Source organism: Pelobates fuscus, chromosome 10, assembly GCF_036172605.1.
Source record: "Pelobates fuscus isolate aPelFus1 chromosome 10, aPelFus1.pri, whole genome shotgun sequence".
NCBI classification, from domain to species: Eukaryota; Metazoa; Chordata; class Amphibia; order Anura; family Pelobatidae; genus Pelobates; species Pelobates fuscus.
This window is the reverse complement of record NC_086326.1, coordinates 107,034,215-107,060,370: the sequence shown is the minus strand read 5'-3', so window position 1 is coordinate 107,060,370 and position 26,156 is coordinate 107,034,215. Positions and strand designations below refer to the sequence as shown.

The window sequence follows — 26,156 nt, the reverse complement described above, 5'->3', positions numbered from 1 at the left end:
CGACTTCTTTCGGCTCCCACACTGCTTCCAATAGTTGTAGGATTTCAGCTGCGTACTTGATTTCTTTGCCTTCTGAATTCAATAGTCCTCTTTCTTTATACAAAGCTCCGTGGGCATGAGTGGTTAAAAACGCATATTTGGAGTCCGTGTAGATGTTCACTCTTAAACCTTCAGCCAATTGTAACGCTCGTGTCAGTGCTATCAATTCTGCCTTTTGTGCTGATGTTCCTTTTGCCAGTGGCCGAGCTTCTATCACCTTGTCTATTGTTGTTACTGCATATCCTGCATAGCGGATCCCTTCTTTCACATAACTACTGCCGTCGGTATAATATTGAACATCGGGGTTCTGGATGGGAAAATCACGAAGATCTGGTCTACTTGAAAATACTTCATCCATTACTTCCAAACAATCATGTTGACTTTCAGTAGGTTGTGGCAAAAGGGTAGCTGGATTTAGGGTGTTTACAGTCTCTAAATGCACTCTTGGGTTTTCACACAACATTGCTTGATACTTGGTCATACGGCTGTTACTAAACCAATGATTTCCTTTGTAATCCAACAACGTCTGTACTGCATGTGGGACTCGTACATAAAGTTCTTGACCCAGAGTGAGTTTATCGGCTTCAGCTACTAGCAGGGCGGCTGCAGCTACTGTTCTTAGACAAGGTGGAAGTCCGCTGGCCACTGCATCCAGTTGCTTAGACATATAGGCAACAGGTCTTTGCCATGATCCCAAGTACTGTGTCAATACTCCCACAGCCATTCTTCTTTGCTCATGTACATACAGGTAGAATGGTCGTGTGTGATCAGGTAGACCTAATGCTGGGGCACTCATCAAAGCCTTCTTCACATCTTCAAATGCCGTTTGCTGTTCTTGAGTCCATAAGAAGGGGTCGTGCTCTGTACCTTTGATAGCTGCATACAGAGGTTTTGCCAGTATCGCGTAGCTGGGAATCCATATCCTACAGAAGCCTGCTGCCCCCAAGAATTCTCGCACTTGTCTTCTATTCTTGGGTATCGGTATTTGGCACACAGCTTCTTTTCTCTCTGGCCCCATAATTCTTTGACCTTCAGAGATATGGAATCCCAGATATTTGACAGTTGGCAAACACAACTGAGCCTTCTTTCTAGACACCTTGTATCCTGCCTTCCAGAGAATGTGTAATAGATCGTGCGTTGCTTGCTGACATATTTCTTTTGTAACTGCTGCTATCAACAAGTCATCTACATACTGTAACAATACACACTCTCCTGGGATGGACTCGAAATCCAGTAGATCTTGACTTAGAGCTGAACCAAATAGGGTAGGTGAATTTTTAAACCCTTGGGGCAGTCTTGTCCAGGTCATTTGGCGTTTTGAGCCCGTTACAGCGTTCTCCCATTGGAAAGCGAAAATACATTGACTTTCTGCGGCAATTCGGAGGCAAAAGAAGGCATCTTTGAGGTCTAAGACTGTAAAGTAAGTAGCCCCGCCCGGAATTAAAGCAAGCAGGTTATATGGATTGGGCACAACTGGATGTATACTAACAACCGCATCATTGACTGCTCTCAAGTCCTGCACAGGTCGATACTCATCTGTACCGGGCTTTTGAACAGGCAGCAATGGGGTGTTCCAGGGGGAAGTACAGAATTTTAGGATACCATACCGTATGAACTTATCCAGATAAGATTGGATGTTCTTCTTAGCCTTCTGCGGGATGTAATATTGTCTTAGGCTCACTGGATAAACCCCAAGTTTTAGTTCAATTTTAATAGGTGGAATATTGCGGGCCAGTCCTGGTGGGTTGTTCTCTGCCCAAACTCCTGGTATGTTGAATAAGGACTCATCACTCCTAGGGTTTTGGCTAGTCAACGCTGTATAAAGTCGCCACTCTTCTTCCTTTGGTACGGATAATGTCATAATACCTGAAGGTCCATTAAACTTTAAGGATGTTGTTCCATTTGGTAGGAACGTAATCTGCGCTTGTAATTTAGATAGCATATCACGTCCCAGCAATTGGACTGGACATTCAGGCATATAAAGGAATTGGTGTTTTACTACGTGGCCTCCCAATGTACAGAGTCGACTTTTAAGAACCGGTTTTTCAGCACTTCTTCCAGTTGCTCCTATTACAGTAATAGTCCTTCCAGATGGAGGAGCAACTAGATTAGTCACCACTGAATGTTCAGCACCAGTGTCGATCATGAACGCACTCCTTTTTCCCCCTATTGATACATCGACCATAGGCTCCGCTCGACCAAGGGGGATGGAGCCCGGTCGGTATCAATAGTCCTCCATGACCGTGTCAGCCAATCCTACAAAGTCCCTGCCTTCTCTATCGCGGGACCTTTGCGCTGCTGGGAAATACCTATCTTCCCTAACACTTCCTCTGTTCCCATTGCTCCCTCTATTACCATTACTCCCTCCGGGGCCTCCTCTACCTCTCGCTCTGCCTCTAAAGTTTCCATAACCTGCCCTGGGTTGGTCTCTCTCGTACTGCTCTCTTTGTGGACACTCGTTCCTCCAATGCCCTTCTTCCTTGCAATACGCGCACTGATTCCTACTCAAAGGCTCCCTATTCCATCTACTATCGCCTCTATCTGGGCCCCGTCTATCTACGCCTGCGATCGCTACCGCTAGCATATCTGCCTTTCTACGCATCTTGCGCTCTTCCTCTTTCTTACTTTCTGTTTCCCTGTTCATGTATACTTTATTCGCTACCTCCATTAGTTGGGTGATAGACATACCTGCAAACCCTTCTAACTTCTGTAGCTTGCGCTTAATATCTCCGTAAGCTTGGCTGACAAAGGCGGAGTTCACCATTCGGGAATTATCTGCGTCTTCCAGATTAAAGGGGGTATACAAGCGGTATGCCTCCAATAATCGGTCATAAAAGACACTGGGCGCTTCATCACTTTTCTGAATCACCTCAACTGTCTTCGACATATTAATGGCTTTCTTTCCTCCAGCTTTCATGCCAGCAATTATAGCGTCTCTATAGGCTTTAAGTTGGACCATATCTGCGCCATTAACATTCCAGTCGGGATCGGTGTTAGGATAATGTGTTGCGGCCCATGCTGATGGATTGGCTTGATTCAAAGCACGGGCTTTATCCTCTAGCGCTTTAATGGCCGCTTGGTTAATCCTTGTCCTTTCCTCATTGTTAAACAAAGTCATTAATAACTGCTGGCAATCAGCCCATGTCGGGTTATGTGTCTGAACTATCGAGGTGAACAGATCGGTCATAGCTTGTGGTTTCTCAGTATACGAGGAATTGTGGGTCTTCCAATTCAAGAGATCGGTAGTCGTGAACGGGACATATGCGAAGACTGGGTCAGCATGTGCCATTTGACCTGCGGCATCGATATAGGCTGACCCGGGATTCAGACGAAGAGGCATCTGATAATGTTTTAATTGTTGGGTACCGGTCAGTTGTCGGGTTAGTATGGGGCTACGTGGAGGGGCGTCAGTTAGAGGTTCCGGTCGGGGGGTAATAAAGCATGAGGATGTGGGAGCTTGGTTTTGGGAAAAATTAGTAAATAAAACACTTCGAGCCGAGCTAGAAGAAGCTTGACCGGAAGTCTGAAGTGGCGCCAAATCAGGATATTCAGATCTAATGGGGGTTGGTTCTGGTTCCGGAAGGGGAGATTTAGTACGAGAGGGGGTAGATTCTGTACTGGAGGAGGAAGCGGAAGTGGATGAGGGCAATGAGGGAAGGGGTGCAGGACTTCCTGCATTTGCGTCACTTCCTCTTAAAGGAAAGTAAGGGGGCGGCAAAGGGATCTCGGACTCAGGGGGCGTGTCCAAAATGGGCCTAACACCAGTCCTAGTGGACAAACAAGTCCTAGCCACCATGAGGCGACATTGCTCCTCGTGGCATGTCTGAATCCATTTTGGCGAGTCATTTACGGCCTGTCTCCAACAATCAATATAAGGAAACTGCCCGTAAAGTTCAGGCCTACCCGATACAGCCACGTGTAAGCGCTGTACCAGAGTTGGATCCAAACTGCCACGTGGCGGCCATGCCGCAACCAAAGTAGGCCACTCCCTAGTACACAAAGTGACCAAACGTACAGGAGACATTTTAACCCCAAAATCACATGTTTTGAATCTGTAATGCTCAATTGTTGATAAGATGGAAACAACTGCAGATTTCTGAGCTTGATAATGTTTATTGCTTTTAAATAAAAAAGATAATCAATTTGAACTGTCTCTTTAATTCCTGGCAGGTTATAAACAGCAGCGGAGTTGAAGTTGTTTTAAGATAAGGCAAATTTAACACAACCAGCGAGAAGTTCCAAATTAGGATGCAGATGATTAATTAGTAGGTGTTGAAAACAAGGTTAGGAGTTAGGTGGAGCAGATAGCGAACCACTTAGAATTAGGATGGTTATATATTAAGCTTGAGCCAATCTGGTTTACTTAACTTATGAAGGAGCGATAATCCAAATTGGTGATAGAGATTCCACAGAGAATCGAGGTTGCAGCAGGCAAGAGAATATCCAAAAACAGTCCGAGGTCGTAGGAGAGGAGAAGGAGGGTAAACGATTAAACAGTCCGGGTCCGATACACAGTAGAAGTAGTAAATATTCAGTTTGAAGTTCGCGGGAGCTTTCGAGTTGATCCAGCACTGTGGTGTTGACGCGGTCTCTCTATGAACCCTGGGAACGACCACGTCATAGGAGGGGGAGTGGCCGCGCTCCGAGAACCCGGAAGTCCACGGTTAGCGAATGCCGGAAGGTCTGACAGAACCCCCCTCATAAGAAGCAGCCACCGGATGCTGTCAACGAGGTCTGGATGGGTAACGAGCATGGTACGCATTGATAAGTCGACGAGCATGCACCGCGGAGGACGACACCCATGAATCTTCGTCAACTCCGTAGCCCTTCCACCGGACAAGATATTGTAAGGAACCACGATGGATTCGTGAATCGAGAATCCTCTGGACCTCGTATTCCTCTTCACCTTGTACCAGAATGGGATCAGGAGTGGTAAGAACATCCCTCATGAAAGGGTCGGAGTGGTGTGGTTTAAGCAATGACACATGGAAGACTGGATGTAGTTTCATGGTAGGTGGAAGTTTCAATCTAACCACGTTTTCGTTGATAAGCGACAATATACGAAAAGGGCCAAGGAAGAGTGAACTCAGTTTCTTTGAGGGACGGTTGGTGACAATGTTTTTTGAAGAGAGCCATACTAGATCACCAACCTTGTAAGTAGGGGAAGGTCGTCTACCAGTATCGAAAAACTTTTTCTGAGCAGATGATGCATTTTTAAGGTTATCACGTAACCTGAGGAAGAGGGCAGACATGAACGAGTTATGGTTGGAGACGTATGGATTAGAAGAAGGAAGTCCTTGATCGGGGAATGAAGAAGGATGGAATCCAAAATTTGAGAAGAATGGAGTCATTTTGCTACTAGCGTGTACCGAGTTGTTGTATGAGAACTCTGCCATTGGTAACCACGTGATCCAATCATCTTGTAAATGAGAGCAATAACACCGCAAGTATTGTTCAACACATTGATTAACTCTCTCTGTTTGTCCGTTGGTTTGGGGATGATAGGCTGAAGATAATTTACGTTGAATGTTGAGGGAGGAACACATCTCATTCCAGAATTTGGAGGTGAACTGTGTTCCTCTGTCTGATATGATTTCTTCAGGAAGACCATGGAGTTTCACGATGTTGTTGATGAATATTTTTGCAAGTTCAGATGAAGAGGGTAATTTCTTTAAAGGAATAAAATGGGACATCTTGGTGAAACGGTCTACCACTACCAGAATGGTGGTATGATGTTGCGAAGGAGGGAGTTCTACCAAGAAGTCCATTGAGATGGACTGCCAAGGTCTTTCTGGAACAGGTAGGCTCAGTAATTGACCGAATGGTGGATGATGGTCAGATTTTGATCTCAGACAGGTTGGGCAGTTTTTGACATAAGATTCTATGGTTCTGTCCTGGCGAGGCCACCAGTAATATCTTTTAGACAGCTCCAGTGTTTTCCTTGTACCAGGATGACCAGCCAGAGGGGAATCATGAATCAAGGAGAGTATTTTATTCCTAAGCAAGGGAGGAATGTATAACCTGTCTTTGAAGTAGTACATACCGTCCTTTTTTGATAGATTGCCTTGTTTGGGAAGTTCAAGATCTTCTTCTTTAAGATGTTTAATATCATCAATTAATGACGAAATAATACCTATGATTTTAGGAGGTTGAGTTTCGTTTACAGGAAGATCTTGGTGAATTCTGGACAGGGCATCTGCCTTTTTGTTTCTGGATCCAGGTCTGTAGATGATTTGAAAATTGAAACGGGAAAAGAAAAGATTCCAGCGTACTTGTCTGGCAGAGAGTGTTTTGTTGGAATGAAGATATTCAAGGTTCCTGTGGTCGGTATAAACAATTACAGGAGTGCGTGTGTCTTCAAGTATGTGACGCCAGTTTTCGAATGCAGCTTTAATACTTAATAATTCTTTTTCTCCTACAGGATAATTTCGTTCAGCAGGAGACAAGGATCGTGAAAAAAAAGCTACTGGATGGAGAGGATCTTGAGGCGTTTGGTGTTGAGAGAGGACAGCCCCGATAGCTGTGTCAGAAGCATCCGTTTCCATGACGTAGAGAAAAGCAGGATTAGGTAGTTGAAGAATGGGAGCACTTGTGAATCTCCGTTTTAATTCATCAAAGGCTGCTTGAGCCTTATCGTTCCAAGCAAAGGACCGTTTACTGCTATTGAGCAGGTTGAGGGGATGAGCAACCTTGGAGTAATTTTTAATGAACTTCCTATAGAAGTTGGCAAATCCCAGAAAACGTTGTAAGTCTTTAGTATTAGTAGGAGTAGACCAGTTTACAATGCAATCTATTTTGGAGGTATCCATACTTATTGAATGAGGGGAGATAACATATCCCAAAAAAGTGATTTCATTGACTTCAAATATACATTTTTCTGGTTTTGCGTATAATTTGTGTGTTCTTAATCTGGATAATACCCATCTCACGTGTTTTCTGTGTTCTTCAAGGTTGTTGGAGTAGATGAGAATATCATCTAAGTAAATGATGACACAAACGTCTAGGAGATCTCGGAAGATATCGTTAATGAAATGCTGAAAGGTTGCAGGGGCGTTACATAGCCCGAAGGGCATGACAAGATATTCGTAAAGACCATATCGGGTCCTGAACGCCGTTTTCCATTCATCATTGGCCTTGATTCTAACAAGGTTATATGCCCCACGAAGGTCAAGTTTAGTGTAGATGGTAGCTGTTCTTAATCTTTCAATCAACTCATTGATCAGGGGAAGAGGGTAACGATTCTTGATAGTTATTTTATTTAAAGACCTGTAATCGATGATTGGCCGTATAGTCTGGTCCTTGTTTCTTACAAAAAACATGCTGGAAGCGGCTGGTGAACAGGAAGGTCTAATGAACCCCTTACGGAGGTTTTCATCCAGGTATTCCTTGAGGGTTTTTAACTCTGATTCAGAGAGAGGATAAATATGTCCAAAAGGGATAGGAGCACCAGGAACAAGGTCAATCGGACAATCATAGGGTCGATGAGGAGGAAGTGTCTCTGCTTCCTTTTTGCTGAACACATCAGCGAACTCTGAATAGCTGGAAGGTATAGTGGATTCCCCAGTAACATGCAGAATGGGGATGTGTTGCAGACATGTTCCCTGGCAATATGCAGAGTTAAACGTGAGAGAGAAAGGAGCCCATGTAATAAGTGGGTTGTGAGTCCGTAACCAGTCTATCCCTAATATTATTGGATAAAGAGGAGAATTTATGACATCAAAAACAAGAAATTCAGAATGGACATAATTAGTAGTAGTCCTTAAAGGGACAGTTTCAAGGCGAATGGGCCCCGAGGAGATTAAGGAGCCATCAATAACTCTGACAGAGACGGAATTACGTTTTTGAACACAAGGAATTTTATTTTTTGTAACAAAGGATGAGTCCAGGAACACCCCATTAGCACCGGAATCAATAATGGCCTTAGTCGTAATTCTTTCTTTGTCCCACTGTAATATGAGAGAAACAGAGGAGAAATGAGAGGTTGGTTTAGAAGGAAGTACACTCATTACAGTCGTGGTAGAACCATGCTTACCGCCTCTTGGACGTTTCAATAGGGGACAGTCTGGGACCACATGTTCTTGCGAAGCACAGTACATGCAGAGGTTCATTTGTCTTCTTCTGGTTCTCTCTTCTGGAGTAAGAGGACTTCTCACAACCCCTATTTCCATAGGTTCAGCGGGAGTTATAGGTTTCTCCGGTGCCTTTGAAGAGGTGAAGGGTTTTTTCCATAGAGAGCTAGTGAGTGATTTCTCAGCTTTTCTTTCCCTAAGTCTTCTGTCGATACTGATTGACAGTTGGATAAGTGTATTTAGTGTAGTAGGTAGTTCAGTTCTGGAGAGCTCATCCTTGACAGCTTCAGATAACCCAATACGGAACTGGTTACGTAGCGTTATGTCATTCCACTGAGTTTCTGGTGCCCATCGTTTGAATTCAGCAATGTAATCTTCGACAGGCCGGTTTCTTTGCTGCAGTGTTCTAATGGTTAAATCTGCAGTCGCTTGTTTGTTTGGGTCTTCGTAAAGAAGAGACATGGCTTCAAAGAATTCATCCAGAGAATCCAATATGGGATCATCATTCTCAAGAAAGGAATGAGCCCAGGCCATGGGTTCACCTCTCAAAAATGAAATAACAGAACAAACTTTAGATCTTTCAGTGGGATATGATCGGGGTTTTAATGCAATCAACAACTTGCAAGAATTGATAAACTCTCGGTATTGGGACCTGTCTCCAGAGAATTTTTCGGGGTTGGAGACAGCAGGGTCACTAGCCGAGTGTGTAACTGTGTGAGGAGTATGTGTTTGCAAGTCCCTTACATAAGTAAGGATTCTTTCATTGGTGATCTGTAGATCTTGCATGCCTTGAGTAAGAGTATCCACTCTTTGGTTTAATCTGGTGATTTCAGAAGTGAGATCTGCTGTATCCATTAATTAGGCTGGATCAATCTGTAATGCTCAATTGTTGATAAGATGGAAACAACTGCAGATTTCTGAGCTTGATAATGTTTATTGCTTTTAAATAAAAAAGATAATCAATTTGAACTGTCTCTTTAATTCCTGGCAGGTTATAAACAGCAGCGGAGTTGAAGTTGTTTTAAGATAAGGCAAATTTAACACAACCAGCGAGAAGTTCCAAATTAGGATGCAGATGATTAATTAGTAGGTGTTGAAAACAAGGTTAGGAGTTAGGTGGAGCAGATAGCGAACCACTTAGAATTAGGATGGTTATATATTAAGCTTGAGCCAATCTGGTTTACTTAACTTATGAAGGAGCGATAATCCAAATTGGTGATAGAGATTCCACAGAGAATCGAGGTTGCAGCAGGCAAGAGAATATCCAAAAACAGTCCGAGGTCGTAGGAGAGGAGAAGGAGGGTAAACGATTAAACAGTCCGGGTCCGATACACAGTAGAAGTAGTAAATATTCAGTTTGAAGTTCGCGGGAGCTTTCGAGTTGATCCAGCACTGTGGTGTTGACGCGGTCTCTCTATGAACCCTGGGAACGACCACGTCATAGGAGGGGGAGTGGCCGCGCTCCGAGAACCCGGAAGTCCACGGTTAGCGAATGCCGGAAGGTCTGACAGAATCCCTTTTTAAAATTCTTCACCATACAACCTAAGGGATCCGGAATCGTTGACTGCGACGCGCCCATACTTATCAATGGAACGTCGTTGACAACGAATACTATGCACGCGTACTATTCAACAGTCACACCCGTTTCCTCTGGCAACAGCACCACGTGGTACGGTTACCAAGTGAAACGTACACAATAACACAATAAACACTCAGGGAATTCCCGTACACACACAGCTGTTACACCAGTCACTAGATAATCAATATTATGCCCTTTGGCGAAACTATACAGTCACCCACGCTATAATTCTCTATATACGAATTACCCGTCTATAACACACCCCAGTAACATCGTCTTTTACAAATAGCGGTTCCAGTACGGTTAGCATAGGTCAAAGCACAATTTAAGGTCACAATACAATTATTAGTGGTTATGGTGTTAAACATGCAATAGACGACAATGATTAGTACTTATATACAGTGTCAGTAAATATACAGGGTTATGGTACCGTGCACTATGATACAGCAACACACTATTAACACTCTCGCTAGACGGCTGAGCTCGCGCTATCTAACAAGATATACACTTTACTAAACAATCTTTAACACATTTACAATTCCCAACTAAACTATTGGCCAGTACCTTGAATGGACTACCTAAAACTATGTACACCCGTTTTGGTTAGCCACACTGCCCAAGCACCACATATAGCGAGCTAGAGGACCGAATTTACACAGGCGCCTCTTAGTCGATTACTATCAAAAATCTAGTGGGTTCCAAATTTACACGCCTTCCCACTTAGCCAAGATAGGTTGAGAGCTAGCGAACCGAATTTACACAGGCGCCGCTTAGTCTCCCGGTCCCTCCGACCTAGCGAACGTAATATACACCCTAGAACGCTAGTCTAGACAAGACACCGGTGTCCGGCTAGGGCTATTTACACAGGACCCCGCCTGACTAACCAAATCAAACGGTCTGACTAAAGAGCGTTCGATTGAGCGGTGCGCCTTCGCTCCTTCCCTCCGACAGAGGGGGCAGATTCCATACACAAATAACCCCTTATGGGCCTACCGCACAATCGGTATACCCCTAGTGGGTCTGCCGTCTAAAACAGCAGTTGTCTTACCTCCTCGTTCCTGAACCTGAGTTCACACTCATTGACGGGGACACCCCAGCACTTCTTACGTAGAGGCCGATGATCTCCTGGACAACAGACCAGTGGCGCCGAGACGAAGGGAGGTCCACGCAGAAGTTCAGGGGTGCAGCCGTAGAGAACGTGGGCAAAGATAGACCGTCTCACGCCTCTGCCTCTCAGCTACCGTTGAACGATGAGCTTCCCGGCCAATGCACCAAATGATACCGGAGAAACTGACGGAAGCGAAGCACAGAGAGATGGACACAGGTTTCTTCAGGAAGGAAGAGATTCTTTATTGGATCACCGATCGGGACTCAGAGGGACTAACGTCACCAAAATACAGCGAGTTCTGAGCCCCGGACAATAGTGCAGGCTCCTTATATAGGCACATAACTCCACCCATATTAAGCTCCACCCGCACATTCTCTTGACCAATCAATACAAATAAGAATTAACTTCCTGCTTGACCGCATGGCCTGTCCAGCACAATGGAGGAGGGGAATACTACATCCTGTATTCTTGCACATGCTCCGTACACTACTGATCGTATCTTGCCTCGTGCAACCAACTGATCGATACGTCAGCATATGCACGTACACATGCCACGTGGTAATCTCGGCCTACTAAATGTATTTTTACCGAGATTCCACCACATGCTTACACTGTGACCGTATCTCCTATACACTGCTTATTCTCTGACCGTATCGCCTATACACTGCTTATTCTCTGACCGTATCGCCTATACACTGCTTACACTGTGACCGTATCTCCTATACACTGCTCATACTGTGACCGTATCTCCTATACACTGCTTATTCTCTGACCGTATCGCCTATACACTGCTTACACTGTGACCCTATCGCCTAAACACAGCTCATACTGTGACTGTATCTCCTAAACACTGCTCACACTGTGACCGTATCCCATAAACACTGTTTACACTGTGACCCTATCGCCTAAACACTGCTCATACTGTGACCGTATCTCCTATACACTGCTTATTCTCTGACCGTATCACCTATACACTGCTTACACTGCGACCGTATCTCCTATACACTGCTTACACTGTGACCGTATCTCCTATACACTGCTCATACTGTGACTGTATCTGCTATAGACTGCTTATACTGTGACCGTATCGCCTATACACTGCTTACACTGTGACCGTATCTCCTATACACTGCTTATACTCTGACCGTATCGCCTAAACACTGCTTACACTGTGACCGTATCTCCTATACACTGCTTATACTCTGACCGTATCGCCTATACACTGCTTACACTGTGACCGTATCTCCTATACACTGTTTACACTGTGACCGTATCTCCTATACACTGCTTATCAGGGCCGGACTGGGATAAAAATTCGGCCCGGGCATTTTTTTATCACAGCGGCCCACTAAGAAGGGGCGGGGCAGAGAGGGTGTGTTTTGTCGTCACTAACGACAAACACGCCCCCTTCTCAAAGTGCAGGCCAGGGCAGACCATGCGCAGAGCTCTGCTAAAGAGCTCTAGCATGAGAAAAAAGCCCTGTATTTGTTCTGCACAGTGCAAGCAAGTTTAATAACATGCTTGCACTGTGTTTCCTTGCAACTTGTGTAACGGAATGCAGTATATTAGTACACGATATCCGTTGGTATCTTCAGGAAATCCACAGTCAGAGTAGAAAGCAAGGCAATATCCCCAATCCTCCCAATAACCGGACGAAACACAGTTTGGGAGTCAACTAACTCGGTTTATTCACAGGCAGCGTATTTATGCAGTTCCCCATGCAAGGGGTTTCCATACAGATATTCCAGGGGATTTCTCCCAACATGCATTGTGACTTTCCCAACAGGCATCGCTGCACGAGAAGGATACTCCCACTAAAATGGACGATTAAGTGGATTATCCCCTCGTGCAGCAAAACCGACAATTGACATTAAAATACATAATTCCCGTAATATTCGGTACTTTAGAATAACCGAACGTTCGGAAGATAGCTGGGGTCGGGGCGCACACTTTGTGAGAATACCGCTCCGATCCCAGCTGAATTGACCGAACGCCGCACATAATACATTTAAACATCAAGGTGAGTTTAAAAGTACCGAATAAGTACGGGACACATAATGTACCGAACGCGGTACTCCCGAACGCTCTGGAAGTCCAGCGGTGTTCGGATCACTGAGTAGCCGTTTCCAGTTCCAGGCTCTCGACGACCGAACACCGCTGCAGAGACAAAGGATCCAAGATGGCCGACCGCCGCATGGTTGGTAGTGGATCGACGGCCACCTAGGAGAGCCCTTAATTACCGATTGCAACAATGTTGCAACCGGTTAATTGGTGCCACACGACCTGTGAATGTGTGGTCTACCTGGGGAGTCCACATTCGTACGGCGAACGGCCAGGATAGCCGTGTTTCGTCGTACGAATGCTTTGTATGCTGGCGGCATACGGCTGCCAGCATGCGAACGGTCACAATACAATACACATACAGTCAACGGGACACGTTATACATTCAGCCTACGGACAACCTGCAATGAATATAGTTCAGAAGTGGCTAGGTTTGCCACAATGCTCCCCCAGAACCAAGCCGGCATACACAGTCTGATCCCAACGGATCGGCTTGGGGATGTCCGGGAGAGTACTCACAGATCACTTCTCGAGTTCAGTCTGTCTGGATAACCCGTCAGCGTTACCGTTTTGTTTTCCTGGCCGGTAATGGATAGTAAAGTCAAAGGGCTGCAGCGCCAAACTCCAGCGCAGCAGCCGGGCATTGTCTCCGGACACACGGTTTAGCCACACTAACGGGTTGTGATCTGTGAGTAAGGAAAAAGGTTGTCCGTACAGATATGGCTGCAACTTTTTAAGGGCCCACACCACGGCCAGGCATTCTTTCTCGATGGCGGCGTAGCTCACTTCCCGGGGTAGTAGCTTGCGGCTTAGATAGGCTACGGGGTGTTCTCCGCCATCGGCTCCCACTTGGCTCAGTACTGCCCCCAATCCAAACATGGAAGCGTCTGTGTGAACAAGAAATCTTTTAGTTGGATCAGGAGCAGTTAACACAGGAGCATTGGTGAGAGCTGTTTTGAGTTGTTGGAATGCCTGCTCACACTCTGGGGCCCAGACAACCAGTCGGGGAAGGTTCTTTTTGGTCAGGTCCGTTAGGGGTTTGGCCAGGGTGCTATAGTCGGGGACGAACTTCCTGTAATAGCCTGCCGTCCCTAAGAACGCCAGCACCTGGGTCTTAGTCCTGGGGGTAGGCCACTTTGCTACGGCCTCAATCTTGGCTGGCTCAGGCCTCTGCTGCCCACATCCTACACGGTGGCCCAGATACTGTACCTCGGCCATACCTATGTGGCACTTGCTAGGTTTTAGGGTTAACCCAGCCTCCCCAATGCGATCTAGGATCGCCCCTATGTGGTGTAGGTGGTCTTCCCAGGTCTGGCTGAAGATGGCTATATCATCTAGATAAGCACAGGCATACTCCTGAAAACCGTCCAGTAGCCGATCTACCATCCGCTGAAAGGTAGCCGGAGCGTTTTTCATCCCGAAAGGCATGACCTTGAATTGGTACAGGCCAAACGGGGTGACAAACGCCGACTTGGGGATGGCGTCATCGGCTAGAGGAATCTGCCAGTACCCCTTACACAAATCAATGGTAGTGAGGTACTGGCCCCGTGCCATCTTATCTAACAGCTCGTCTATCCGGGGCATCGGGTAGGCATCAGACACCGTTTTGTCATTTAGCCTCCGGTAGTCGACACAGAATCGGGTGGTGCCATCCTTTTTAGGTACCAGGACTACCGGCGATGCCCAGGGGCTATCGGAGGGTTCGATAACCCCTAGCTGCAGCATTTCGTCTAGTTCGGCTTTCATATGGGTACGGACTGATTCCGGAACCCTATATGGAGCTTGGCGCATAGGTAGCTGTCCCGGGGTCTCTACTCGGTGAGTGGCTAAAGGAGTGTACCCAGGTAAATTGGAGAAGGTAGTCCCTTTGGCTACAATCAGCGCCTGTACCTGGGCACGCTCCTGGGGGCTTAGCCGCTCCCCCAGCTGGACTCCCCGGGAAGGCTCTATCTGTTCCTCGGGTTCTAGTAGGTCAGGTAAGGGTAGGTTCTCCTGATCCTCTAAGGAGGAGGCACAGATTGCCGTCACATCCTCGATCCTCTCATGGTAGGGTTTGAGCATGTTCACGTGGAGCATGCGTCTCTTCCCTACCCCTGAGCAGGGGCCGATCACATAGGTAGTGTCGCATCGCTGCTCCACTACCTGGTATGGGCCTTGCCAGATGGCCTGCAGCTTATCGGTGCGGACGGGCTTTAAGATCAAGACCTTCTGTCCCACCTGAAAGCTGCGGTCCCTGGCTCCTCTATCGTACCAGCGCCGCTGGCGTTGCTGGGTCGCCTGGAGGTTGGTGTGTACAGCCTGGGTTAGCGCCTCCAGACGGTCCCTGAACTCCAGGACGTATGATATGATAGGGGTTTCGTTAGTGGGACTCTCTCCCTCCCAGTGTTCCCTAATCAAATTCAAGGGTCCTCGCACCCTCCTCCCAAATAGTAGCTCAAACGGGGAGAATCCTGTTGACTCCTGGGGAACCTCTCTATAAGCAAAGAGTAGGTGAGGCAGGAACCTCTCCCAGTCTTTGTGGGTCTCCCCGAACGTCCGAAGCATCTGCTTCAGCGTCCCGTTGAACCGCTCACATAGCCCATTGGACTGGGGGTGGTAGGCGGAATTAACTATTGGCTTAATGCCACACACCTTCCACAGATGTTGGGTAACTTCGGCCGTAAATTGGGTACCTCGGTCTGAGATGATCTCTTGGGGAAACCCTACCCGGGAAAATACCTTCATTAAGGCTTCCGCTACGGTCTCAGCGTGGATATTAGAGAGAGCTACAGCTTCGGGGTACCTGGTGGCGTAGTCCACTATAGTTAGGATATATCTTTTGCCAGAGGGACTGGGTTTTGGCAAGGGCCCTACGATATCCACCGCTACTCGGCTGAAGGGTTCCGCAATGATGGGTAGGGGACATAGCCTGGCCTTGTGGCGATCCCCTCTTTTACCTACACGCTGGCAGACGTCGCAGGAGGTGCAATACTGGCGCACATCCTGAGAGATCCCGGGCCAGAAGAAGGCATGGGTCAAACGGTATCGGGTACGGGTCATCCCTAGGTGTCCTGACAAGGGAATGTCATGCGCAATTCTCAGCAGCTCCTGTCTATATTTCTGGGGTACCACTAGCTGTTTATTAGTTAAGGTGACAGACCCCCCCACATCTTTTGCCGTGACACGGTATAGCAACTCTTTCTCCCAGATGAACCGCTCCCCCTCTAGCCCTGCTTGGTCTGTTTGTGCCCTGTCCCTATATACTTGGAGGGTGGGATCGGTCTGGACTTCGGTCGCAAAAGTCGTCGGGGTATCCCAGGACATGGGGGTCAGTTGGGGAACAGGGTCTCTTACCTGAGCCTCAGAGTGTATCGGTGTAGCCGTGGTGCGAGCCTGTTGTCGAGTGGTTACGGGGTGTGCCTCCTGGTACGGAGCCTGGGGAATAAAAGCGGAAGTCATTTGGCCCAAGTCATTCCCCAGCACAACATCTGCAGGTAAATTCTGCATCAGCCCCACTTCCACAGTTCCCTCTCCCACACCCCAATCCAAATGAACCTTGGCAGTAGGTAGCCGGTATACTGCTCCCCCTGCCACCCGTACTGCCACTGAGCCGCCAGTGTGGGTTGTGCCTGGTACCAAATGTGGCGCAACCAAAGTTAGAGTGGCTCCTGAATCCCGGAGCCCTTGTACCTCCTTCCCCTCCAGGGTTACTAGCTGCCGGTGATGTTGTCGGTTGTCGGTGGCCCTGACCGACATTACCTCATGCAGCACCCCTAGAGGCTCCTCAATTTGAGCACTCAGCAATTCTTGGGTGGCGGGGGCTACCTGGTAATGGTGCGCAGCAGCCCTGGGTGCCAAATTTTGTCGCACTTGATTCCAAGCTTGCCTGCTCCTGTTTTGGGTGCACTCTCGAGAAATGTGCCCCCACTGTTTGCATGTGTGACACTGAATGTTCGCCCGACCGTTGTATCGGGAGGGGGGTGGTGGAGTATTCAGTGCTGGCCGGTGCAGGGGTACGGTGGGGCTGGTAGGGATAAAAGTATTGGGTGTCCCTGTAATCCGAGGGAGAGTCTTATTTTGGGCACCGTGATGCCTCCTGGCATCAAAATGCTGATCCGCCAATTTAGCGGCTTCGGGTAGGGTGAGTGGTTTACGGTCCCTCACCCATTCTTGTGCTTCCGGGGACAAACCATTAAAAAACTGTTCCAGCAGCATTAACTGCCTCAACTCCTCCATGTTTGTAGCGTTGCTGGCCTGTATCCAGCCTAGTGATGCTTGGTCCAGCTTGTGCGCCCATTCTGCATGTGAATCTTTCTCAGGCTTGCGCAAGCCCCGGAATTTCCGCCGGTACGCCTCTGGGGTAATAGCATACCTCTCTAAGATCGCCCTCTTTACCTTAGGGTAATCTTTGCTGTCCTCTCGGGGTACAGCACGGTAGGCTTCAGCTGCCCTACCGGATAATTTGCCTGCCAGCAGCGGCACCCATGTGGCGGGTTCCAAATCGTGCAAGTCGCACAGCCGCTCAAAGTCCTGCAAATACCCATCAATTTCGTCCTTTTCTTCACAAAACGCTTTAAATGCGTGATGTGGGACTTTGGGCTTTACCTGTCCGTAGGTGGAGGCAGTAACAGACTCTGCCCTAGGCGGTGTTGCTGGTGTGCTGGTTGCCATCAGATAATCCTGTACATCCGATATCATCACGGTCATTATTTCCAGCGGTAATGGTTGTGGTAGGAACGCCAACCTGGTTCGTAGCTCTTTTTGGAATGGGGTCTCTTCCATGGCTGGTGGGGGTGTAGCGCTGCGGGCTTGGTCTCCCTCCATCAGTTCTGCGATCAGCACAGCCTTAGATTTGTTGCTGGCTATCTTACCCCTGGCTTCCAATAGTTCTTTTAAAGTCTGTCGTTTCAGTATGGTATAGTCAATCTCCATACGAATTGCCCTTGCTTTCCTTGTTCGGTAGTTCCAGTTTACACGAACGCTGCTTTTCGGCTGTAAGGTTCGGATCCCGTCGCTTGCCACCAATTGTAACGGAATGCAGTATATTAGTACACGATATCCGTTGGTATCTTCAGGAAATCCACAGTCAGAGTAGAAAGCAAGGCAATATCCCCAATCCTCCCAATAACCGGACGAAACACAGTTTGGGAGTCAACTAACTCGGTTTATTCACAGGCAGCGTATTTATGCAGTTCCCCATGCAAGGGGTTTCCATACAGATATTCCAGGGGATTTCTCCCAACATGCATTGTGACTTTCCCAACAGGCATCGCTGCACGAGAAGGATACTCCCACTAAAATGGACGATTAAGTGGATTATCCCCTCGTGCAGCAAAACCGACAATTGACATTAAAATACATAATTCCCGTAATATTCGGTACTTTAGAATAACCGAACGTTCGGTAGATAGCTGGGGTCGGGGCGCACACTTTGTGAGAATACCGCTCCGATCCCAGCTGAATTGACCGAACGCCGCACATAATACATTTAAACATCAAGGTGAGTTTAAAAGTACCGAATAAGTACGGGACACATAATGTACCGAACGCGGTACTCCCGAACGCTCTGGAAGTCCAGCGGTGTTCGGATCACTGAGTAGCCGTTTCCAGTTCCAGGCTCTCGACGACCGAACACCGCTGCAGAGACAAAGGATCCAAGATGGCCGACCGCCGCATGGTTGGTAGTGGATCGACGGCCACCTAGGAGAGCCCTTAATTACCGATTGCAACAATGTTGCAACCGGTTAATTGGTGCCACACGACCTGTGAATGTGTGGTCTACCTGGGGAGTCCACATTCGTACGGCGAGCGGCCAGGATAGCCGTGTTTCGTCGTACGAATGCTTTGTATGCTGGCGGCATACGGCTGCCAGCATGCGAACGGTCACAATACAATACACATACAGTCAACGGGACACGTTATACATTCAGCCTACGGACAACCTGCAATGAATATAGTTCAGAAGTGGCTAGGTTTGCCACAACTTGTCTCTGGCGTCTCTATAAATGGATACCAGGAGACAAAAATGCCAAGAAAGAGTATTGTGCTGTGTTTGGAGCTCTTTGTGGGATTGTGTGTGTGTGTGTGTATAGAGTGAGCTGATTGTGGTGTGGTATTGTGTAATAAGGTCGGTTTTAGTCATGTTGTGTTTGTGGTGTAATGTAATGCATATGTGGCTAGGGGCTGTAGAGAATGTGTGTATAGGGGATGTAGCAAGTGTGTGCATACAGGCTATAGTGTGTGTGTGTGTGTATATGTGATGTAGTGTTTGTAGAGAGTGTGTGTTTAGGGGTGTAGTATGTGTTTGCTAACAATGAATCTAGTGTGTGTATAGGGCAGGGGTAGGCAACCTTCGGCTCTACAGATGTTTTGGACTACATCTCCCATAATGCTTTTACAGCCATATTGCTGGCAAAGCATCAAGGGAGATGTAGTCCACAACATCTGTAGAGCCGAAGGTTGCCTACCCCTGGTAGGGGATCCAGAGTGTGTATGTCAGGAATGTAGTGTGTGTATGTGCGTGTGTATATATATATGTGTTTGGAAGTATTGTGTATGTGTGTGGTGCAGTGTGTTGGGGAGGTTCTGTGTGTATGTGAGGGGTGCAGTATGTGTGTATGATGGATGCTGTGTGTGAGGGTGCAGTGTGAGGGTGCTGTGTATGAGGGTGCTGTGTATGATGTGTGTGAGAGTGCTGTGTATGATATGTTTTGTGATAATGCTGAGTGTGATGTGTGTGAGTCCTGAGTGTGATGTGTGTGAGAGTGCTGCGTGTAATAGTGCTGTGGATGATGTGTGTGTGAGGGTGCTGTGTGTGAGAGTGCCGAGTGTGAGAGTGCCGAGTGTGAGAGTGCCGAGTGTGAGAGTGCCGAGTGTGAGAGTGCCGTGTGTGAGAGTGCTGTGTGTGAGAGTGCTGTGTGTGAGAGTGCTGTGTGTGAGAGTGCTGTGTGTGATGTGTTTTGTGATAGTGCTGAGTGTGATGTATGATGTGTGTGAGAGTGCTGTGTGTGAGAGTGCTGAGTGTGAGAGTTCTGTGGATGATGTGAGTGAGAGTGCTGTGTATGATGTGTTTTGTGATAGTGCTGATTGTGATGTGTGAGAGTGCTGTGTGTGATAGTGCTGAGTGTGATAGTGCTGAGTGTGATGTGTGTGAGAGTGCTGAGTGTGAGAGTGCTGTGTGTGATGGGTGTGAGAGTGCTGTGTGTGAAAGTGCTGTGATGGGTGTGAGAGTGCTGTGTGTGAAAGTGCTGTGATGGGTTTGAGAGTGCTGTGTGTGAAAGTGCTGTGATGGGTGTGAGAGTGCTGTGTGTGAAAGTGCTGTGATGGGTGTGAGAGTGCTGTGTGTGAAAGTGCTGTGATGGGTGTGAGAGTGCTGTGTGTGATGGGTGTGATGGGAGTGAGAGTGCTGGGTGTGATGGGAGTGAGAGTGCTGGGTGTGATGGGAGTGAGAGTGCTGGGTGTGAGTGCTGTGTGTGCATGTTAGAAGGGATTGAGTGTGAAATAAAATAAAAAAGTAGGCTTTATGTCCCCCCCCCCTCCCCTTCTTACCTTTAGCCTGGGAGGTGGGGGGGACCGGCACGCTGGTGAGTGAGAGCCCGGCACGCTGGTATCTTCCCTGGTGGTCCAGTGGGTGAGTGAACTCTAGCCTGCAGGCTAGAGTTCATTCTCGCGAGATCCGGTCGTTGCCATGGCAACGTGCCGGATCTCGCGAGAGGAACCCGGCGGAGCTGCAAGATAGAGCTCCGCCGGGTCCTCTCCCTCCCCAGCCGCAGGTCTCTCCAAGGGGGGGCCGGTGAGGGAGATCCCTCACCGGCGCTTCATTGAAAACAGCGGGGCCGGCGCTCGGATAGTGCCGGCCCTGCATAGACCGGCAGGGGAGATCCTGGGACCTTCCCCTGCCGGCCACGGCCCATGGCTACCGCGGCCCACCGGGCATTTGCCTGGTGTGCCCGATGGCCAGTCCGGGCCTGCTGCTTATACTCTGACCGTATCGCCTATACACTGCTTACACTGTGACCGTATCTCCTATACACTGCTTACACTGTGACCGTATCTCCTAAACACTGCTCATACTGTGACCGTATCTCCTAAACACGGCTTACACTGTGACCGTATCTGCTATAGACTGCTTATACTGTGACCGTATCTCCTATACACTGCTTACACTGTGACCGTATCTCCTATACACTGCTTACACTGTGACCGTATCCCCTAAACACTGCTCATACTGTGACCGTATCTCCTATACACTGCTTACACTGTGACCGTATCTCCTGTACACTGCTTATACTGTGACTGTATCTCCTAAACACTGCTCATACTGTGACCGTATCCCATAAACACTGCTTACACTGTGACCGTATCCCATAAACACTGTTTACACTGTGACCCTATCGCCTAAACACTGCTTACACTGTGACCGTATCTCCTATACACTGTTTACACTGTGACCCTATCGCCTAAACACTGCTCATACTGTGACCGTATCTCCTATACACTGCTTATACTCTGACCGTATCGCCTATACACTGCTTACACTGTGACCGTATCTCCTAAACACTGCTCATACTGATACCGGAGAAACTGATGGAAGCCAAGCACAGAGAGATGGACACAGGTTTCTTCAGGAAGGAAGAGATTCTTTATTCGATTCACCGACCGGTACTCAGAGGGACTAATGTCACCAAAAAACAGCAAAGTCTGAGCCCTGATCATACAGTGTAGGTCCCTTATATAGGCATGTAGCTCCTCCCATAATCAGTTCAACCTACACATACTCTTATCCAATCAACCAAATAGAGACTAAATTCCTGTTTGACCACATGGCTTGCCCAGCACAATGGAGGAGGGGAAATACTCGTATATCCTGTATTCCTACACATGCTCTTTACACTACTGATTGTATCGTTGCCACGTGCAACCAACCGATACATCAACATATGCAAGTGCACATACCACGTGGCAATCTTGTCCTAGTAAATTAATTTTTACTGAGATTCCACCACATTCCCCCCTTTGATGCTTCTGATATATATAATAATTCCAGATGCATCACCTAATCATCGCTTGCTTACACCTCAAGTTGCCATGAATCAGAACAGACCTTGCGACTCCCTAAAGATACGAATCCCTCAACATTCCTCTTCCTGTACTAATTCTCCCTGATTTAGAGCCTCATACCTATATATAGCCATTATCTGTGCAGCAGCCTTTCTATCTGCTATATTCTCTATAATGCTCTGCACAGACCTAACTACCAAAGGAATCAGACATGGTAGGAGAAGGCACAGCATCAAAATTAGCATGACTCCACCTACCAATGCCTTAAGTCCTCCAAACTGCTCATACCAATTACCAAACCAACTACTTGGATTATACCCTTTCCATACCTGGGTAGGCGCATGCGCTAGTTTAACCATATGGCTAGTAAGCTCAGCTATTGCTTGCCCTTCATCATCTATTTGAAGACAACAATTGCTTAGGTTAAACTTCCCACATACACCTCCCTCTACTGCCAATAGGTAATCCAAGGCTAATCTATTTTGGTAAACGGCTGTCCTCATCCTAGTATTATGTTTCGCTAGGAGATTGAGTGCTTGCGATGTTTCATTGGTAATTATCTCAACCACTGCCTGTAACCTTATAATACGGTTGAGCATATATACTGGGGTTCTATATCCAAAAGTACCATCCTCTGCCCACGTAGCTGGCCCATAATAATCTATAATACGCTGGGGAGGCCACTCATTATCTTCCCAGGTACCTATCTCTAGGGGTCCCCTTTTCTTTCTATGATTCACATCATATACCTTAACTCCCAAAGTCTCTCCTGTTTCAATAGGCAACAAGAAGAAGGATGGTTTGAGCATACCTAACACACATGCCCCTTCCCAGTCCTGTGGTAACTCCGAATAGGCTTTCTTACCACAGATCCAGTGCAAATTTGCTGGGGCTTTCCAACTAGATGTAGCAGATAGGTCAAACCACACATCCTTTAAATTGGTATAACTTGCAAACGGGTTAGGTGGTTCTGAGACATTTGAAGCTGACCACCAAGTTGTATTCTTTGTATCATCATCATAAGCTTTTTGCCCTAGACAAGTCAATTCTCCTACAGATGTATTAAACATTATTCCTTTCCTTGCTATGCAAACATAACCTATAATGGAGGTCTTTAATCGCCACTCAGATTTACCTCTAACACTCATTTGATAATCAGCTTGAGAAGATGTTATCTGTTCAATTGTCTCAGAACCGGAATACATTACCTCCTTTGCTTCCCAGGGCCATTGGTCTCCCATATTAGTACCTCCACACACATAGCAGTTGGTTACATTAAGACTACCAGCAATACTCTCGGCTAGATCAATAAACAAGTTCTTAGCATTATGGGGGATCTTATTCTCTACACTCATCTCCTCGTAGAAAGAATGGAAAACCTGATGAGTCTGGGCTGCCACAGTATCGGTCTCTATCCCTATAAATAATATTGTCCCAGGATCCAAACCTGTCCCATATATCTGGAACCCAAATAAGTTTCCGAACCTATCTATAAACTGTTCAGGATTATTAATAAGTATATGGACTGGGTTACACTCCATAGACTTACAATATGGTTTGGTAGGCAACTTAGTAACAATCATATCCTTATCTACTGTCTGTCCCCAAGTTGCCCACCCTACACAAGACCAATATGGACAATAATTATAATTCTTATTTGGGCATTTTGGATCTATATACTTGTTCTTACTACTGGGGCAAATATACTTATCATTAGACCCATACGTTCTTTCCCATTTAAGATCCCCACATACATTCCACGGTTTTCTACCACTTGATATCGCCTTACATGCATCAAATAGCAGAACACCCGAAGAATGTACGGTTTCTAGTATTGTCTTATTTATTGGGGTCCCCTGTGAGTCTCCATTCCGGAGGGTCAACCAAATTGTACGGGGTTGATACTCTGGACTAAAACAGTTAGGTTCTCCTACTCCTAAATGGCATACACTATAATCTATACCTAAGTATCTACACTTAGATACATATCCTTTACACTCATATTGTGAATGCCAAATAAGGGTCTGGGAAATATGATTACCTGTTTTTGTAGTCTTAATGCAAACCTCACAGCCAGGTGTGTCGGTACCTCTACCTTCCTGAATAATTAAAAACACACATATATACATTATAAAACACATCACTCCTGACATCTTTGTCCTCATTCTTCGACCGTGCGATGGCACCTCAGCTTCCAGGATGTAAGGGCTGCAAGGAATGGAGTCCTTCAAGTCCTCTCTTCCCTTCACAGAGGTCCCTTCAAGACACTCTGGCTATGTAACGTGGGTAGGTGGTCAGGCTTTATTATGGCCGTCAAAACACCTACTTGCTGATCTCTTTGTTTACTCTTGAAGTCCCAATATCTCCTCGTCACTCCGACTGAGTTACACGCTTTAACCGGATCTTGCAGGGATTCTCTGGATCTGGTGTAGCTTGCCAAGAATCTACTGCTGCTGGTTTAACCCTGGAGTGATGAATCCACGGAGTCACTTCAGCCACCTTTATAGCTGTAGGGGTAGACAAAAGAACAACATAAGGACCCCTCCATTTTGGCCCCAACGGTACACTGTTCCACTCCTTTATCCAAACTTGATCTCCTGGATGATAACAATGGACAGGTGGATAAATATTCACAGGTAAACTATCTTGTACCCATTTCTGTACCTCCTCCATAGTTTTACCCAACTCTACAACCTGCTGCCGGGTAATTCCTTCTCCCAACTGACTCAAATCCCCCCTTAAGTTACCAAGTACAGGAGGTGGACGCCCATACATAATTTCAAAAGGTGAGAGACCCATCCTTCTGGTAGGTGTACTACGAATGCGCAACAGAGCTATTGGCAAAAGAACATTCCACTTAAGTTGAGTTTCTTGACACATCTTTGCCAATTGGTTCTTAATAGTTCTGTTCATCCTTTCCACTTTCCCAGAGCTCTGAGGCCTATATGCCGTATGAAGTTTCCACTTAATACCAAGCATATGAGTCAGTTGTTGTAGGCACTGGTGAACAAAGGCTGGACCATTATCCGATCCTATAGAGCATGGTAGTCCATATCGGGGTATTATTTCTCGCAACAGGAATCGCACAACTTCTCCTGCTTTCTCTGTACGAGTAGGACATGCTTCTACCCAACCTGAGTAGGTACACACAACTACTAGTAGGTAGCGATGTCCGCCGGATTTAGGCATTACCGTATAGTCTATTTGGAGATCGGACATAGGGAGTCCTCCCATATACTGGACTCTCGGTGGTTTCACTGGACCTTGCCTTGCGTTGTTCTTGGCACATATCACACATCTTCGTACAATGGCTTGAGTCAAGTTGGACAATCTTGGTATGTAGAAATGCTTCCTAAGAGATTCTTCCATACTATCTCTTCCGGAATGTGTCCCGTTATGATAATTCTGGACAATTTCTACAGCTAGCGATGCTGGAAAAACTATTCTTCCATCTTCTAACTGATACCAATTGTTCTCCAGGTACTTCCCAGTTTCAGTCTTTAACCACTCTCCTTCTTGAGCTGTATAAATTGGAGTCCATTGAGACAGAGGGGTTGGTATGAGAGCAGCTATACGTTCCACATACTCCTGTTTTCCTGATTCAGCGGCACGCTTGGCTGCATTATCTGCCATCCGATTTCCTTTTGTTACATCACCATCACCTTTCAGATGCGCTCGATACCAACTATGATACCAACTTCTTTCGGTTCCCACATGGCTTCCAGTAGTTGTAATATCTCAGCTGCGTACTTGATTTCTTTACCCTCTGAGTTCAGTAGTCCTCTTTCTTTATACAAAGCTCCATGGGCATGAGTGGTTAAAAACGCATACTTGGAGTCCGTGTAGATGTTCACCCTCAAACCTTCAGCCAATTGTAACGCTCGTGTGAGTGCGATTAGTTCTGCCTTCTGTGCCGATGTTCCTTTTGACAATGGCCGAGCTTCTATCACCTTGTCTATGGTTGTCACTGCATATCCTGCATAGCGAATCCCTTCTTTCACATAACTACTGCCGTCCGTATAGTACTGGACATCAGGGTTCTGGATGGGAAAATCACGAAGGTCCGGTCTACTTGAAAACACTTCATCCATCACCTCCAGGCAATCATGTTGCTCAGTAGGTTGTGGCAAAAGGGTAGCTGGATTCAAGGTATTAACAGTCTCTAGATGCACTCTCAGGTTTTCACATAACATAGCTTGATACTGTCAGGGTACCTGAGGTCTCTACCTCTGAAAGAGGTAGAGACTTAGAGGTTTATCCA

General features: G+C 46.9%; 1 protein-coding gene across 1 annotated transcript in view; it reads right to left on the bottom strand.

Moving 5' to 3' along the window:
• The window catches only part of CLP1 (cleavage factor polyribonucleotide kinase subunit 1), a 386,408-nt gene extending 361,942 nt beyond the window's left edge, over window positions 1–24,466 (bottom strand). The window contains exon 1 of the mRNA XM_063434786.1: window positions 24,463–24,466. The gene's annotated coding sequence lies outside the window, so the exon portion shown is untranslated. The remainder of the gene's footprint in view (window positions 1–24,462) is intronic.
• Window positions 24,467–26,156: the final 1,690 nt, after the last annotated feature.